The sequence below is a fragment of the Eublepharis macularius genome, chromosome 3 (assembly GCF_028583425.1).
Source record: "Eublepharis macularius isolate TG4126 chromosome 3, MPM_Emac_v1.0, whole genome shotgun sequence".
NCBI classification, from domain to species: domain Eukaryota; kingdom Metazoa; phylum Chordata; class Lepidosauria; order Squamata; family Eublepharidae; genus Eublepharis; species Eublepharis macularius.
This window is the reverse complement of record NC_072792.1, coordinates 181567293-181586248: the sequence shown is the minus strand read 5'-3', so window position 1 is coordinate 181586248 and position 18956 is coordinate 181567293. Positions and strand designations below refer to the sequence as shown.

At 47.1% G+C, this 18956-nt stretch overlaps 1 protein-coding gene across 3 annotated transcripts in view; it reads right to left on the bottom strand.

Moving 5' to 3' along the window:
- The window catches only part of P2RY6 (pyrimidinergic receptor P2Y6), a 63428-nt gene that overhangs the window by 28636 nt on the left and 15836 nt on the right, over positions 1-18956 (bottom strand). Inside the window, exon 1 of one of the 3 annotated variants that reach the window (XM_054973121.1) lies at positions 3898-4342. The exons of 1 other annotated variant lie outside the window; for it this stretch is intronic. The gene's annotated coding sequence lies outside the window, so the exon portion shown is untranslated. Of the gene's footprint in view, positions 1-2261; positions 2282-3897; positions 4343-18956 lie in introns of those variants that run through there. One more of the 3 variants, XM_054973123.1, reaches the window with a different exon arrangement.

Sequence of the window (18956 nt, the reverse complement as noted above, 5' to 3'; positions counted from 1 at the left end):
GGAACTCAGGCTTCCTTCTGCTCCAGCCAGTGTCTGGTATTCCACATAGGGTTGCCAGTTCCAAGTTGGGAAATTCCTGGAGATCTGGGGAGGTGAAACCTGGAGAAACCTGGAGAACGTGGGGTTTGGGGAGAGAAAAGACCTTGACATGGCATACTTCCATAGAGTCCACCCCCAAAGTAGCCATTTTCTCCAGGTGAACTGATCTCTGTGGCCTGGAGACCAGTTGTAATTCCAGGAGATCTCCAGCCACTACCTGGAGGCTGGCAACCCTAATGCCACATTATACCAGCTCAGGGCAGAGCATCTACTTCACATGGGGGAGGTCCCAGGTTCAAGTCTCGGCATCACCGGTAAAAACAAAAAAGAGGCTCAGGTAGTTGATGATATGAAAGGTGAGGTTGGAGAACTGTGGTTAGAGGAGACAACAAGTTTCATGTACATGTACAGCATTCATCAGATGGGAACAGACATGTCAGGGAAGAGACTGGACAGCTTTGGCTGCTGCCCTGAATGACAAGGTCCTAGTTCTCACTGATAAGGTAATGCTACGTTTGTGCTGGACAGCTGTAAGTAGTGGATGCCATAGTTACACAAACAACTCCCCAATCCCTGCACACAAAATAAAACAAGAAAACAAGCCTAGCCTTCTTACTGACATGCCAGCTTTTGGTGTGTGGGGAGGTATGTAAATCTAGAGGCACATTCATTCCCACAAACCCTTACTTGGAGTCTGAAGAGGTCTAATCCACATGAAGATCACACACCTCTTGTTCCAAATTCCTACAGCCTCAATTTGCTCGGGGCTATGCACGGAAGGAAGGAGGTTTTAACCCTTCAGCCTCCACTTAATTTTGCTGTTCAAACCTGAGAGTTTCAGGCAGGTAGCTGTGTTGGTCTGCAGTAGAAAAGTGAGGTTTGGGTCCAATAACATCTTAAAGACCAACTTCTAGATCAACTCAAGCCTGAATTCTCCCTAAAAGCTAAAATGCCAAAACTGAGGCTATCATACTTTGGTCACATCATGAGAAGACAAGATTCTCTGGAAAAGTCAATAAAGCTAGGAAAAGTGGAAGGCAGTAGGAAAAGAGGAAGGCCTAAAACGAGATGGCAGGACTCAATAAAAGAAGACACGTCCTCCAGTTTGCAGGATCTGAGCAAGTCTGTTAATGATAGGAGGTTCTGGAGGTCTTTCATTTGGAGTCACTTTTATTTGGAAGCGATTTGACAGCACTCATTTCCAAGGAACGAGTTTTTGAGAGTCAAAGTTCCCAGATCTGACAAAGAGAGCTTTGACTCTTGAAAACTCATATCTTGCTGTTCAAAATTTCCCTGCTTTGTGACAAACACTTTAAATGGGAAAAAGATTGTCTTCAAAGGACATGTCTTATCTTCTTTCACAGAACTATATCTTGAGTCTTTTCGCAGTGCTACATTTGGTCCTGGTATGAGATACCTGCTTATAAAGTTGTTGTGTTTGTAACTAAGGAATTTAAAAGTGGCTTCTGGGATTCCCAGATATTGATAGAGCAATATCCAACGATGTGCGGATCTACCCCTGGATCACGTTCTCCTGCATTCTGTCACCTTCCAGGGGCTGTTTCCTATGTTTCTTTCCCTAACATGGAACAGCAGCTTCTGCTTATTAAATTTTAAGTTTCTAACATTATTTCAGTAAAGTCGTTACACTGAGGTTTCCATAACATGGAATCTGATTATAAAACAGATGATTAACCCAAACCATTTCATCTATGGACAGACCTGGAAATGTTGCGTTTTAAAGGCCGATCAACATATTAGTGTTTTTAAAAAGTTGGATCTGGGTTCCCTACACACACACAGCAACTCTGGGGAATGGTTTCTAAAAAATAAAGGAGAACCCAAACGGGATCAGAAGGGTACCAGGGGGGAGGTGGTTATTTCCCCATTTTTGCTGCTCCGAATGCACGGAATAGTCTACATGGAGCAGCAAAAATGGGGAAATAACTCCCATTCGGTGCTGTTTCCATGGGGGGAAATGGCTTGGGGGCAAGATAGGAGCCCTCTCCCATGCACCCGGGTGGCCAACCTCCAAGTGAGACCTGGACATCTCCAGGAATCATGACTGATCTCATCAGTTCCTTGGTGAAAATGACTTCTTTGGAGCATAGACACTACGGCATTATACCTCATCGAGGTCCCCCCCTCCCCAAACCCTGGTCTCCCCAAACTCCGCCCCCAAATCTTCAGGAATTTTTTCAACCCAGGGTTGGCAACCTTACCACATACGTAGCAAAGTTCTGAAACTCTTTGGGCTGCGCAGCTGCCATTCTTTGCCATTCTGCGCAGCTGCTGTGTGTGTATAGAGGAGAGTCCTTTCAAAAACACAAATTCAACCCCAGAATGTCACTTAAGCAAAGTGCGGCGAATCAGACAAGGCGAACCTGAGCAGCGTTGCATCTAAGCCCATCCGTGTCCGTGGGCTTAGGCTGGAGCAACTCTGCACTGAGAAACAGCTAAATCCCATCTCTTTTGTTCTTCCACTCCAGAAGGGCCTTAGAACCAGAAACTGACTCCAGCACCACTTGCAGATGTTTAGGCGGGCTGTGTGTGTGTGTGTGAACATCTCCGAGTAAGTCCTTTGGCCCCTCATTTTCTGGACTGTGTCTCTGTGAAGGACACTGGGGTGTGTTCATGGCATCACAGTGAAGGTGACCACAGGGTCAGGCAGAGACGGAACAATGCAGCGCTTTGATCAAAAACACAAATAAATGTTTCCCTGTGGCACTGACCTCCCGGATGCTTTTAACAATCGCTCTGCAAAAGTATACACACACACACATCAGGGCCTTTTCAGAGGGTGCCAAGATACTGCAGCTGTTTGAGCAACCCCCCCCCCCCACACACACACACACCAGTGGGAGAAGGAGCAAAGGAGACAAAATCTGGAAACTGGATAAAACCTCTCTCACTATATTTCTCCACGGCAGCTTCGTTCATCCGAACAGGGTCTCCTGCAGGTGCCACCCTGCACACAGGTGAAGTCAACAGTAGCCTGTACAAGGGCTTTCTCTGTGGTGGCCCCCACCCTGTGGAACAGCCTGCCTGAGGACGTCAGGAGAGCCTCCACTCTCCTGGCTTTCCGCAAACGATGCAAAACCGAATTATTCAAAAAGGCTTTTATATGGTAGGGAGGAGCTCTCAGATGCTTTGCTAATGAGTTAAGGACCATAGACTTCACCACCATGTTGCCTTATGTCCTATCTTTTGTCTTAAATATGTGCTCTTATCAGCTACCTGTGCTTCACGTTGTCTAACGTCAGCCCTAGAATTGCTTATATTCTGTTTCAGCATTTTGTCAGCTCTGTATTGGATTCTTGCTAATGCTATGTCTTTGTAAACTTGTTTTATTAACCCTATGGCATCTTTTATGGAAATAGATCCAGAGGAGTTAGCCGTGTTAGTCTGTAGTAGCAAAATCAAAAAGAGTCCAGTAGCACCTTTAAGACTAACCAATTTTATTTTATTGTAGCATAAGCTTTCGAGAATCAAGTTCTCTTCATCAGATGCCTGATCCGAACTGGTCAAATACAGAAGAGGAGGGGAGGGGAAAGAACAGGACATATATCACAAGAAGACAGAATGCAATTAGTGTGAAGGCAATCAAAACATTCCTTTGCTTGTAAATGTAAACATCTCCTTTTGGTGTGGAGTCAGTTTGCCGCAGTGAAGGTATACAATTCCTATGTAGTATAAGCCCTCGATAATCACAGCTCTCCCTGCCAGCTGCATCTGACAAAGAGAACTGTGGTCCCCGAAAGCCCACAGGCACTCAGGCTGAGACAATTGACAAACAAAGCCCACACCAGGCGTCTCTGGGCTCCCCCAGACCACGCCTCTGTAAAGGAAATCTGTTACCTGTGATAATGTGATAACCATTCATAGTCTCTATTCAGTCCCAGCTTGACAGAGTCAAATTTGCATATGAATTCCAATTCAGCAGCCTCCCGTTGGATTTTGTTTTTGAAGGGTTTCTGTTGAACCACAGCGACTTTTAAGTCTTTGGTGGAATGTCCTGGTAGATTGAAGTGTTCTCCCACTGGTTTTTGGACGTTTCCATCGTAAGAACAAGCTGCAGAAATCTTCTTGCTTATGCATTCCCTCCTTCCACTCATGCGCCACTGAGAAATTAAACACTTGCATGTTTGCATCTCAGGCGGCCCTTTCATCCAAACCATAAACCGTGGTTTATTCACTCCTCTCCAAACCACAGCTTTGATCTCCCCTTTCTTTGGAAACTAAAACCAAACAGCATCTCTTCCCCAAAGCAGAGTCAGTTCTGGCTTTTCTTCGCTTCACTGGAGTAAGAGGTGCTAGTTTAGAAGATTCCAGGTGGCATCACTTTTGCATTTACATTTGCAACTCCCCCCCCCCGCCCTTAATCAGGCCACCTTGTCCCCCATTCATTTTCAGCAACAACCAGCCAGTTACAGGAATATTGACTTTGGCCTCTGCAGCTGGGCCCAGGGGTCAAACCTCACAGGACTTTGCTCTAGAATGGTGTCAGATGAAACAAGGAGGTCTGAACATACAAATATTTGCTGGGACAAAACGATAAATGACACTGGGTCAAAGGAGCTGCCCATTTCGAAGGCAAGGCTACAGAGCTGGAATTTCATGTTTACAGAATTGTATCTGGCGTAAAACGTCGGATTCTACGGTTTTGATCAGAAACACTATGCCTGACCCACACGAATGCCGCAAGTGACATCTACCAGACACAGAATTCCGCATCCTGAGAATCTCCACGTTCATTTTTCATAAAGTGACTAGACCTCGATAGGCATGTTTGTTTCTGCTAGGCAAATAATGTCCCCATGTCTGGGGACACCATTCCTTAGCGAGGACCTTTCTAGAAATAATATTTGCATAGGCCCTCCCTCTTTTTGATTGGTCAAGGACAATCCCCCTCCTTCGCATGAAACCCTACAGACAGTTTTTTCCCATCAGTCACCATCACCTTGCAGCTGTGATCGCGATGGGGTGCTTGGGCCACTTTCACAAGGCAGGGGGGGGGAGAGGCGTGACTACTGGAGAAACCATCTAAATTTGGAATTAGCTAGAAACTTTTGCTTCTAAGTTCTCTCTTTCCACTCCCTCAGCCCTCCTCACATCTGCTCATCCGTCTGAGCTTAGAATAAACTTTAAAAATGGGAACTTCAGTTCTGAGAAACAGTTTATATTAGTCCCCCCCCCCACAAGCTGACTTGCTTTGTTCACCTACCCAATATATTGAGAGGGGGGTAGTAGTCAAGAAACGTGCCTGGATTCCCATGTTGGGAAGATCCAGAGGAGTTCGCCGTGTTAGTCTGTAGTAGCAAAACAGTAAAGAGTCCAGTAGTACCTTTAAGACTAACCAACTTTACTGTAGCATAAGCTTTCGAGAACTACAGCTCTCTTTGTCAGATGCATGGAGATGAAGAGAGCTGTAGATCTCAAAAGCTTATCCTACTATATAAAAGGCTAAAGATATTCAAGACAACTCACTTCCTACCCTGGTGCGTATCCAGAGGGTGCTGCTGTGGAGGAAAGCCCAGATAAGGCAGCCAGGCCTCCAGAGAGCATGCCAGAGCAGGAACCTCAGGCCGGGATCAGGTGTGGAACAGGTGGCAATGCCCACCTGCCCTTCACCCAGCTGGGATCAGTAGGGGAGCAGGTGGCAATGCCAAGCCCCCCTTCACTCAGCTGGGATCAGGAGGGGAGCAGGTGGCAATGCCAGCCTGCCCTTCACCCAGCTAGGATCAAGAGGGGAGCAGGTGGCAATGGCCAGCCCCCCCTTCACTCAGCTGGGATCAGGAGTGGAGCAGGAGGCAATGTCCGCCCCCCACCTTCACCCAACTGGGATCAGGAGCGGAACAGGTGACAATACCCAACCCCCATTTTAACCCAGCTGGGATCAGAAGCAAAGCAGGTGGCGATGCCTGCCCCTGCCTTTACCCAGCTGGGATCAAGAGTGGAGCAGGTGGCAATACCTGCTCCCCCATTCACCTGGTCAAGATCAGCAGTGGATCAGATGACAATGCCTACCCCCCGCCTTCACCTGGGTAGGATCGAGAGCAGAGCAGGCAGCAATGCCTGTTCCCCTACCTTCACCCAGCTGGGATCATGAGCAGAGCAGGTGGCAATGCCATCCCCTATTCACCTGGCTAGAATCAGGCACAGAGCAAGAGGCAATGCCTGCTCCACCTTTAACTGATCTGAGATCAGGAGCAGAGCAGGCGGCAATACCCGCCTCACCTTCGCCCGGCCTGGATCAGGCGTGGAACAGGTGGCAATGTCCATCCTCCCTTCACGTGGCTGGGATCAAATGCAGAGCAGGTGGCAATGTCCACTCCCTACCTTCAGCTGGCCAGGATCAGGAGTGGAACAGGTGGCAATGCTCTCTCCCTTCACTCGGCTGGAATGAGGTGCAGAGCAGGTGGCAATGCCTGCCCACCCTTCTCCCAGCCTTGATCAGACAAGGAGCAAGTGTCAATGCCTGCCCCTTCACCTGGCCAGGATCAGGAGCAGAGCATGAGATAATGTCCGCTCCCATTCACCTGGCCTGGATCAGGCGCAGAGTAGGAGGTAATGCCTGTCCCACTGACTTCACCCAGCAGGGATCAGGTGTGGAGCAGGAGGCAATGCCCCCCCCTTCACCTGGCTGGAATCAGGTGCAGAGCAGGCGGTCATGCCTGCCCCTTCACCCGGCCGGGATCAGGCGCATAGCAGGTGGCAATGCCTACCCCCCTTCGCTTGGCCGGGATCAGGTGCAGCGGAGGTGGTCATGTCTGCCCCCCTGCCTTTATCCAGCCAGGATCAGTGATGGAGGAGGATGGAATACCTGCCTGCCCACCCTCCCTTTTCTAGAGCCCGTTGTATTTTTTCCCACAATGGGCTTTGTTGCTAGTGCTACAATAAATTTGGTTAGTCTTAAATGTGCTACTGGACTCTTTACTATTTCACTTCTTGGGAAGGAAAAGCACCTTCCCAATGTGCAAACATGCACACATGCTCCACAAGCAGAGATTCCAGAGCAGTCTCAGATGCATTCTAAGAAATTCCGTGGCCTCTTGTCTAAAGACACTATTGCATTTACATCACTGAATAGGTTACCATCCAATGGATGCATTTCCAATAATTTGTCCATACACAGCCCTACAGAGACGGCATATCGTGATGTGGCAGTCCTGTTCTACATCTCATAACAAATTAGACCACCGAGGAAAGCCGAGAGGGCCAAAACGCATTTGGTCTCTGTATATGCGCTAACGATTTCGTGTCTCTGTGTAACAGATGTTACTAGGTCTCAAGGTTTTTAACTCCCCCCCCATTGTTTTTAATTGTTTATGCACTGTGCAATAAACAATTATGTTTCTTTAATATTTTATATTTTCTTGGCCGCTCAACCCTGTTGGTTCCTGACTTGTTTATCAGGTTGGGGTTCCCCCCCGCTTGTTTTTGTCGAGTTATACACACTCTCCACGTGTTTTGAAACACTGCTCTTCTTTCTCAATGCAAGTTGCAAAGAGCTAAGCTCGGTCATCAAAAAGCAGGTGAACTGGCAGCAACTGCTAAAAGGAATTCAGCGTCGATACCTATATTTACAGCACGAGTGAGGAAGAGAGACATTTCGGGATGCTTGGAGATCTGGTGGTTTAGTTGTTGCTGTATATAGAGTATCGAAAGCCAGAGTTCCTCTTTGTATCATCTAAACCTTCCTTGCTTCCTTCTTTGCTCATGGAGTTCAATGCCCTCCAATTTCCAGCACTGCGGTTCACTCTACTCGTTACTTCTTTTACGAGTTCTCCACGGAGCCAACCTGTGCTCCACGCAGACAGACATCAGGGGATAGGCTTCTATAAAAAAAGGAGAGAGCAAATGGGCTCGGAAAGCTGACGCTGGAGAAGGGAGCGCTCCTGCCTTTCTCCCAAGCTTTTTCTTTTTTCCCCCATGCAAAAGCAGTGTGGAATGTGAGTTTTTTTTTTCACTTTCTGCTGCTGCACATGCATGCAATACCTCCACATGAAGCAGCAGAAATGGGGAAGCAGTGCCTCCATATTTAAATCGGGAAAGTGTGTCTCGGCTATGGGAAGTTTGGCAAACACCAGGTTAGGGATGGTTCAACCGTTTCCAGGTCAAGCTGAACTTTAATATCATCTAAAACCAATTCATGCATTGTCTCAATAGCACAAAACTCGCATGAGAAGACTCTATCTTCCGCATTTTTTTTGCGACGTTCTGCAGCGTTCCGGACGAAGGTGAGTAGTGTGGAAAGGGGCCCATGTCAAGAGAGATGAATACCAGGTGCTTCGTTTCCCTCTCTCTCTCAGCATCGGCTAGCACGTGACTGTCATGTCAAGTCCAAGCTTCCTACATCTCTAACCATTCTCCCAGGCTTTGCTTTCTGGGATTTCCCATCACAAGTCAGGACTTTCCTAGTAGACAACTGATTTTTAGAAGGCTCCCAAGGTGGACAAAATGCCGTCTTTTATTTATCCTCTCGATACGTCAGAGCTTGCTGTCAGCATTGAAACAGGCAGCAATCAAATACATTTGTCTCCCATCCCAGATCAATGCAAGAGATTGCCCCCCCTATCCCCACAGCTGTCACTCAATGCTGAACGGATCGAGATTCAATCATTTTGACCTGTATTAAATGGACTCAAACTCCCCTAAAGTTCAGATCTGGAGCCAAAAGAACAGAAAACAAAACTCCTGACTACAGTATCTAAACACGTTTCTCTTCCACTTCCTCCAAGGCATATACATGGTTTTGTCCCACTGCTCTCCTCATTCATTCCTCACAACAGCCCTCTGAGGTAGGATAGGGTGGCAGAGAATGACCAGATCAAGGTCACCCAGTGAAGTTCCACAGCCAAATGGGTCATGAGCCTAGGCCCTAGGTTGACATAGTAATAGTAATAGTAATAGTAATAGTAATAGTAATAGTAATAGTAATAGTAATAGTAATAGTAATAGTAATAGTAATAGTAATGAGAGTCAGTGTGGTGTAGTAGTTAAGAGCACGGGACTCTAACCTGGAGAACAGGGTTTGATTCCCCACTGCTCCACTTCAAGCCAGCTGGGAGACCTTGGGGTAGTCACAGCTCTCTCAGAGCTCTCTCAGCCCCACCCACCTCACAGGATGTTTTGTTGTAGGGATAACATACTTTGTAAACGCTCTGAGTGGGCGTTAAGTTGTCCTGAAGGGCGGTATATAAATTGAATGTTATTATTCTTTAGTAATAGTAATAGTAATAGTAATAGTAATAGTAATAGTAATAGTAATAGTAATAGTAATAGTAATAGTAATAGTAATAGTAACACCGAGCTTACAAACTGCTCTTCTAGACAGATTAGTGTGTCACCCAGAGTGGTGAACAAGTTAGTGTTATTATTATCCCCACAATACAGCTGGGGAGCTGGGGCTGAGAGGAGTGGCTCACCCAAGGCAGGAGTGGGATTCAAACCAGCAGAGTGCTGATTTGCTACCAAACCACTTAACCACTGTTCTACAGCAGCTCGCTAACCGTTACACAAACATGGTAGTAACAACCCAATTGCCTAGTGGCTTAGTCAAGTTTTCGTCCCACCAAGCCAACTTTGAATGCATGAAGCTGCCTTACTCCAAGTCTAATCAATGTTCACTGGGGGTCAAGCTTGTCTACTCTAACAGACAGCCACTCTCAGGTCGAGGTCTTTCACATCACCTTCTACCTGAGGATCTATCTACACTAGTCATCTAACCTAGGGACACTCAAGTGAGCCTCATTTTATGTGTCCCCCTGATAGCACGGTCAAGCTCACCTATCATAACAATTAATTGTATGCTGATGAACCTAATACAAGCGGTGACTTCTTATGTGTTTGCAAGAAGCAGTTCACAATCGCTTAGCAACTTTGAGAAACTGTGTTTAGTTACATTGAGTACTGAAAGCAAGAATTCAGAGCTTTGTCTCAGAAGATAACGGTATAATCGCATTGTTTGTTTGCCAGATACATTCAGCCAGAAAGGAATTCTTAAAAGGTAACATACTCGAGACAATGGCTTATTCTGTAGTGTCACACATGCGCAAATGTGATACGAGCTGTCTTTGCACTAAAAAGGTGATATGCGTGCTGAAATTTCTAACAGCGACATAAACCGCAAACCAATCGTACTGTAATTAGGTATACAGATACTGTGATGTCAAAAATACTATAAAAACTCTGCTGCTCAAGGGAGGAGCCAGAGGGAAACAATTTTGGGGGCTTGTAAGGCCTGGTTTCCCTCCTGCTATTGCAACAATGAAATAAATCTAACCCTCTTCTTATTCTTGGCCTCCAGTGTCTTATTGGGTGGGGCACTGGAGGAGATAACCCTTTTCAGGCATAACACCCCCCTCCAACTTTCCATGCACTCGCTCACACAGCCACACTTCAATTTACTCCGCATGAATACATTCACACATTCGATATCAGTTCCTCCTCAACTGCTAAAAGTATCCCCATTTCCCCCACCTCCATTCATTGAAATGCAGATCTTGACATTTTCTCACACCTCAACGAAATGCAAATTGGCAAGTCGAAGGAGCCTACAGGACTTGTTCTCGCAGCCAAAATGGAGCTGAATTGGCGCTCTGCTCGCTGGAATCTCTTGCAGATGCGATCACACAAAGGGAGCTCCCGTGAAAGTGACATGCACGTCCGCTGAGCAAGGGACACATGAACTGAGGTCCACACATGCAATCCTGCACTTGAGTGTCCCCAGGTAATTTTCAACATGTATTTCCACCCTGAGTTTTTCAACTGGAGGATTGAAGCTGCATCCTTCGGTGCGCAAAGCAGATACTTTACCACTGGCAGTGGCCCCTCTCTAAATGAATCTACCTTCTACCAAGTCCGATCATTGGTCTATCAAGGTCAGCCTTCTCTGCTTGGACTGGCCATAGGTCTCCCAGGTCTCAGGTTGAAGTTTTTCGCCTGATCTACAACCTGATCTTTTTAAACTGGAGAGGCTGAGGACTGAACCTGGGTCAGGTTCACAGAATCACAGAGTTGGAAGGGGCCATACAGACCCTCTAGTCCAACCCATGCCCAATGTAGGATGAACCTAAAGCATCCCTGACAAAGATTCATCCAGCATCTTCTTGAAAACTGCCCCAGTGAAGGGGAGCTCACCACCTCCCTAGGCAGCTGATTCCACCTTGGAACTACTCTGAATGTGAAAAAGTTTTTCCTAATATCCAGCCGGTGCCTTTCTGCACGTAATTGAAGCCCGTTGCTTCGGGTCCTACCCTCTGCTGCCAACTATAACAGCTCCTTGCCCTCCTCCAAATGACAGCCTTTCAAATATTTAAAGAGAGCAATCATGTCCCCCCTCAACCTCCTCTTCTCCAAACTAAACATTCCCAAGGCCCTCAGCCTTTCCTCGTAGGGCTCAGTCTTCCCAGCAGCATGCTCAGCCACTGCAAGCCCCTTTCCCCTTGTGAATGCTCTGCCCTCTCACCTTCCAGGGTCTGAGACTGAGAGTCTTTCTACACGAGAGCCTGTGTTCGTCAAGTGTAGGGAGGCGGAATGTTAGGCGGGAAGCGTAGTTTAAAAAGAGAGCTAGCGGAGATCACTCCTCAAAGAATTTGTTAATTTCAGCTTCGCCTCCCTGAAGGCTCTGTCAATTTCACCTCTCCAGTCTAAAACTGTGTGGAGCTGCCTTCCAGAGCCGGGCTTGGACCTGGAGAGGTTATAATAGGCAGAGGTTTCCCTTCTGTCCTTTCACAGCCCCTTCACACAGCTCCAGTGTGTAGCAAAGCCTTTGCCCTGCTGCCAGCTCTGTCTTTTAAAACTACCCTCCCTGGCTACCATTGCATCTCCCGACACGTATTCTTCACGTGTCAGATGTCTCATGTAGCGACACCCTGAGAGGAGAGCCCTGTTCACATGCTACCAGTGAACACACGGAAATTTGTTTGTATGCAAACGTCAACTCATGTTCACTCGACAAAGAAAACCACAGACTGCATTACCTGGACGATTACATGGTTGAAAGCGTGCATTTGACCTGTACACACGTTGAAAGTAATATGAGAATTACTCAACACGTGCTGATGAATTGTACGTGTGTTCACTGTAAACTTGTGGGGCAAGCAAGAGGATCTGCACAGAAAACACACCCCTGCAGTCTCACCCAAATGCGGGCTGGCAGCCCCCCAATCCGTGTATCTGTGGCAAAGCCACTTGAATTCTCATCGCTCCAAAACTGGATTAGATCAGTCTTTGCCTTGGATACAGGGAAATTCTGCCTCCCCTAATAGCTGCCTTGCTGTTAGAACGTACATAAGTCCAGGCAGGGGAAAGGGGGGCACTTCAGGGCACTTTCCAAACATTAGCTGATTAATCAATCTGCAGAGCAGCCTCGATTTATGTCGCCTTGACGGGTTCTGCAAGGGAGCCAGGAGCTGTATTGATTTTGCAGAGTATGCACTCGGCACGGCTGCCCGGCCTGAAAGGAAAAAGAAACCCACAATGAACCGGCTGCAGCTTTTTGGTTGACGCTCTGAATGCAGGACTTTCTGGATACCAAAAGCAGCCATCAGACCACAGCCCGGGAGTGCTGATGGATTTTACAAGATTTCAGTAAAGGTAAAGGATGAAATGTCCTGGGGGCCAGAGGTGGCTGTAATTTGCATGGGGATTTTTGTATTTCTGGCTACAACACAGGTTAGCTAAGCAGGTACCAAAACCTGACACTAAGATGCAGGAAGGACATTTTAGATACCAGAGAATTTCAGCCCATCAAGTCCTCTTCTTTATACAACCTCTCACTGTGTGATGTATTCATAATTAGATGGTGCAAAAAGAACCATTTCCACATCTTGGGAGCTCTTCTTTTGATGGCAGTAGCTGAAAAACGGGGCTGCCATGCCTGAATGCCATTTTGGATTTCAGCGGAAGATTCTCCGTGAGATTGAAAGACTTCTTTGGGATATATATTAAATTCCCCTCCCAAAAAAGGAAAAGCCCAACATGACCTCAGACAGAGGAGGCTGCCTGCTGTGTCTCTTTATGATGTACTGTTCTAGCTTGCCCTTCACTTCCAATTAGCTTTCAATGGAGCAGATTCTTCTGCCGCCTCTTTGCATCAGGTGTGACCGGATCAAACACATCCTGTTTGTTTATTAAATGTGTATGCCACCTCTCCAGGCAGCTCACAACTGAAACATTAAAACCTATAGGGACACCGCAGTATCACTTATTCAGAGAGAAAGAGGCCAATAGAATCTGCATTAACTGGCTGCCACTGACATTCAAATTGATTGACTGATTGATTGATTGTCCACTTTCCTTGCTGAGACCCAACGCCGATTACACAGTGCAAGTCAATATGAACAACAGCTAGGACATTCAATGAACAAATATAATAGGGTAAAGGATGCAGAAATTTTAAAACAAGCATAAATCCGAACACAGAGAAGAATCATTGCTTGAACAAAGAATAAGTAATTAAACACAACATCTTTAATGATGCAGAAATTACCCAGTAGGAGCACATCTACATCAACTGACAGTGTCCAGTAGAATGGTCTACAGTCCCTGTCCATTTATCCCAAGCATCTCTCTGAGCCATTTCCTACAGCACAGCTCTATTACCTGAGCAAAGCCAAAACTCAAGACATCCAACGCACAGGCTTAGGGCCAGCAACACAAGTTAGCCACACCAGAGAGTCAGAAGGGAGAGCCTGAGCAAAGTGGGGGGTGGAGCTAAGAGCAAAAGTTCTCATTGGGCCAAACAGAAACCAACCTCTGGCCCATCCCTCCCACCTCGATCCCAGAGCCTCACCTGGCCAGTCCAGTTCTTTCCTTGGTGGCCCCAGAAGAGGACTAAAGCCCTGACATTCCAGGTCCGACTCAAAATCCTACTGTTGACAGATCGTGGTATGGTCACAGCTCTACAGTAAACTAGCCAAACTGTGTGGAGGCGGTTGCAGGACTGCCTCAACTTCTCAGCCCAGCACTCCTTTTCCCATTCTTCATGACCAATGAAAAAGGAACCTCAGCCCCAGCTTGGTCCATCTGGCTTTTTCTTGAGAAGCGCATTCAATCTGCCACCCCGAACAGCTCCTTTGTAAACAGCAGCAGCGGGAACAGAAATTTGGCTCAACCCTCTTGAGTAATGTCATAGATCAACGATAAAGGCTTTCCCCCAGCTAATGTCCTTTCAGGGGAACACAAAAGAGGTTTATAAATCACTTCCTTTGGTGCGTACAAACTTCGTAAATTTTAGATCTTTAACTCCTTGGGGCAGTTCACCCTCCTTCCCCTTCCAGGTAATCTGTTTCTTTGTTTTGCAGACAAAAGACAAAGTGCATCCACGCAGCTGTAGACGGAACCAGTAGCTACATTCAAAGATCACAACAAACCTCTGCTCGCGACAGCTTGTTTGCAGCAATCTTGTGAACCTTCTGCCCTCTCCTCACTCCACTGAAAGCTTCCGCGCTTGAAACTAGACTTACTTTTGTTGGGTCATGTGTGAATGCAGGCGTCTGGGAAAAGTGGAGTCGCCTTCTTCCCCACAAACAAATTCTAAACTGTAGTTTAATCCCAATTTGGAATCCTGGTTTATGGAGGCTCAGTTAGCACCACAGGATATATTCAAACAGAACCAGCCACCTTGCAAAACTGCCAAATTCAATAGCGAGCCTATGTTGCCAACCTCCAGGTGGGGCCTGCAGATCTCTTGGAATTACAACTGATCAGTAGAGTGATCAGTTCCCCTGGATAAAATGCCTGCTTCGGAGAGTGCACTCTATGGCATTATACCCTACTCTGATCCCTTCCCTGCCCAAATCCTGTCTTCCCCAGGCTTCACCCCCAAATCTCCAGAAATTTCCAGACTCACAGTTGGCAACCCCAAGTACCCAATTCTACAGGTAATGTGTGCAACATGGTTAGAACCTCTGAAGCGATCCCTAGAATTGTTAAAGCTTAGAAAACTTGAGCTTGAGTCCAAGGGAATAAGGCAGGATAGAAATGTTTTCAACCAACCAACCAACCAACCAACCAACCAACCAACCAACCAACCAATCAATCAATCAATCAATCAAACAAACAAACGATAGGAAACCAGTACAAGATGTGAAGGACAAGTGTGTCACTGCTATTCACTCCCTTTAGCAGCCGCACTTCTGTCTAAACAATCATGCTTCATATTTAGCATACTTAAAGTGCCTGAGAGCCAAGCTACAAGTGATGCCTTACACAGGTTGGACACTTGTCAGCTTACCTCAAGTTTTGATGGGAAACGTAGGCGTCCTGGTTTTACAGCTTGGCTCTCCATTACAGCTGCAAGACCAGGATGTCTACATTTCCCATCAAAATTTGAGGGAAGCTGACAAGTGTCCAACCTGTGTCAGGCATCACTTGTAGCTTAGCTCTGAGATACATTAATTTACAGATAATCCTGCAAGGTAGACCTGGTTTCATATTAGTGGTTAAGTGGTTGGGTTGCAAATCAGCACGCCACTGGTTGAGATCTCACCACGACCATGAGCTCAGGAGATGACCTTGGGTGAGTCCCTCCTCTGAGCCCAAGCTCCCCAGCTGTATTGTGGGGACTATGTGGTGGTGGAAAGTGCCCTCAAGTCATAGCTGACTTATGGTGACCCCCCTGGTGGGGTTTTTATGACAAGAGACTAACAGAGGTGGTTTGCCATTGTCTGCCTCTGCAACCCTGGTGTTCGTTGGAGGTCTCCCATCCAAGTGCTAACCAAGGCCGACCCTGCTTAGCTTCTGAGATCTAATGAGATCAGGCTCACCTGGCCTATCCAGGTCAGGGCATTGTGGGGATAACAACAACACTGGTTTTGTTCACCACTCTGAGTTTGGAACTAGTCTATCTAGAAGAGTGTTATGTAAGCACACTGTTATGTGAACTGCTGTAACATAGTGGTTAAGTGGTTGGGCTATGAATCAGCACTCTGCGGGTTCGAATCCCACTACTGCCATGAACTCAGCAGGTGGCCTTGGGTGAGCCCCTCCTCTCAGCCCAGCTCCCCCGCTGTACTGTGGGGATAATAACAACACTGACCTTGATCATCGCTCTGAATGGGTCATGGCTATGTCTAGAAGAGTGGTATATAAGCTCTATTATTATTATTTATTATCCATATTGCAGATAAAGGAAAGGGAGACTGAGAGAATGGCTCACCTCAGTCAGACTACTCAATGACTTCATGATAAAGAGGAGATCAAACCAAAGAGTCCCAGCTCCATCCCTTAGCCACAACAGCTTCCACAAAAGCCATAGTCTCTGAGTCTCTCTACACAAGACATCTGACACGTGAAGAACACATGTGGGGAGATGCAATGTTAACCGAGAAGGGTAATTTAAAAAGACAGAGCCAGTGGCAGGACAAGGCTTTGCTATACACTGGAGCTGTGCGAAGGGGCTGTGAAATGCCAGAAGGGAAACTTCAGCCCATTCTAACGTCTCCAGGTCCAAGCCCTGCTCTGGAAGGCAGCTCCAGCCCATTTCCATTCCTGGCTGCCCTCTCATCGCGATCCCACACAGTTTTAGACTGGAGAGGTGAAATTGACGGAGCCTTCTGAGAGGCAAAGATGAAATGAACAAACCCTCTGAGGAGCGATCTGCGTCAACTCTGTCTTTTTAAACTATGCTTCCCAGCTAATATTGCATCTCCCTACCCTTGACAAACACCCGCCGAGGCGTCTTGTGTAGAGAGACTCGACACAGCCTGACAGGCAATCCCATCTCCATGGGATGAGTTCTAGCTAGCTTGGCAGAACTCTGGAGTTCTGCTCCAATCCCCAAAGCAATTCAGAACCAGTCCAACTGGAACCGTCTCTGACACAGGAGACAAATTACTTGTACTGGGGGTGGGGGAGAAAGTCAAAGAAAGAAAGAAAAGTGGCAGTTCCCTCTTCATGCTGGAAGATGGCCTCCAAATTCTTTGGTCAGAGGTACGGAGCTGCTGATTAGTTTGGATGGACTGATTTAGTGAGCACCTTCTGAATGAGGAACAACTGAACCACCCACGCCCACCTCGTAAGCCCTCAGAGGCACAGAACCTGTTTTGCAAGACGCCTGTAATATATTTTGTTCCACTGTCGGGAGGAAGGGTCAGGGTTTGGCAAGCGAATGGCGGGGGGGGGGGGGGTAGATGAGGCATGGCACGGTTAGTGGGGAAACAGGTCAAAGCAAGACTAGTGTTAAGGTCAGAAAAACCTTGGCTGGAAAAGAGGCTGAAGAGCATGTTTGCATTCTGCAGCCACACCACACAAGACACTGGGCCTGCAGCGTCTTCTCCCGAGAATCAAAATTCACATTAAGCACGCACGTTTGTTCCTAGCCCTTAAGGTACAAAATCGGGCAGGTGAAATCCCTTGGAAACTCTACTTCCCTATCAGGGGCACGGCCCTTCCTTGCTCCTGCAATGTCACCCAGCGTTACGAACTCTCTTAGCAACCTTAAGGTTGCACTGCCTTTGCAACTTAGCCCTGTCTTAGCAACCTTAAGGGCTAGAAACTTACTTTGTCAAACACTGGGTTTCTCGGGATGCAGAGCTCTGTTCCCACTTGCTTCACATGCCTGGGATAACTGGGGAAAGGTAGGACAGGTACGGCCCCTGATGTGCAGTATTGTGCTTGTAGTGGCTGATCACCTGAGAGCTAAGCTACAAGAGATGAATTACACGAGAAGGAGCACATGACGGGAGTTGCAAATGTTAGCCAGGAGGCTGAGTTTTAAAAGAGATGGGAAGGCTTTGTCAATCTCCCCTCTCTACAGAGCCAGGGAAATGGCTGCTTAGAAGATTTGTTAATGTCCTCTTTGCCTCCTAGAAGGGGAGGTGAAACTGACAGAACCTTCCAGAGGCAAGGAGGAAATTAACAAATCCTCTGAGCAGATCTCCCTGGCTCTGTAGAGAGGAGAAATTGACAAAGCCTTCCGATCTTCTTTAAAACTCAGCTTCCCGGCTAACATTGCCACTCCCTTCACGTGCTCCTCTTTGTGCAAATCATCTCTTGTAGTTTGGCTCTGAGTTAAGGTGGCAATACAGAATGTCCCATTGGTCAAGGAAACAATATGCAGTCCACCTTCTGTGAGAGACAGGGAAGTTGTTGGTTTGGCTGGGATGAAAAGCTCAACAATGGAGAATCAGAGGACTGAGAAGAGATCTTGGGATGTAGGTAAGTTAAAGGACAGGAAACCCTGGGGGCTGGCAACTTCCTTACTTGATGAGGCTCTAGCATTTCAAGAACGAGGGTCAGATTCTCCCCGGGTAATCTGTGTGTCACAGAGGCAGCTCACCCACTAGGGCAATTGCTTAGGGCACCAGGGGCAGGGATGCCAGAGGCATCAAAACCAGGCAGTAAAAGCCCTTGATCCAGTGCTGTGTGTGTGTGTATAGGAAGAACATTTTGAATAACGTGATGGGAGCATTCACCCTCCAGAACGAAGAATCTAGCCACTCTTGCTTTATGTTACCTTTTACTCCCTTAGCAAGGAATGTACCAAGAAACAAACTCACATTCTGTAAATGGAAATTGTTGGGCCCCAAATTAAAAACCTGGTTTCTGAAAAATTCTTAGGCAGGGAAAAATCTCTCTCTCTCTCTCTCTCTCTCTCTGTCCCCAACAGAGACTCAAAGAGGCCAGCCTTGTTTTTTCTTCACCACTTTATCCTCACAACAACCCTAGGAGGTAGGTTAGCCTGTGAGTATGCAACTGGCACCCAACAATTCGTGCTTGTCTTTTCACTCACACCGCTGTGGTATGCTTAAACTGGTCCATAATTGTGTTATAATGGGAATTTAGGATCCTCCAGGTTCCCCAAAGAAATGGATCTCAGGCGTTTGGGAAAGAACTCAGAATTTATTTACTTATTATACATCTTGGGCCTAAAGCCTGTAACCTGGATCTCCCAGATTCTAGCCGGGCAC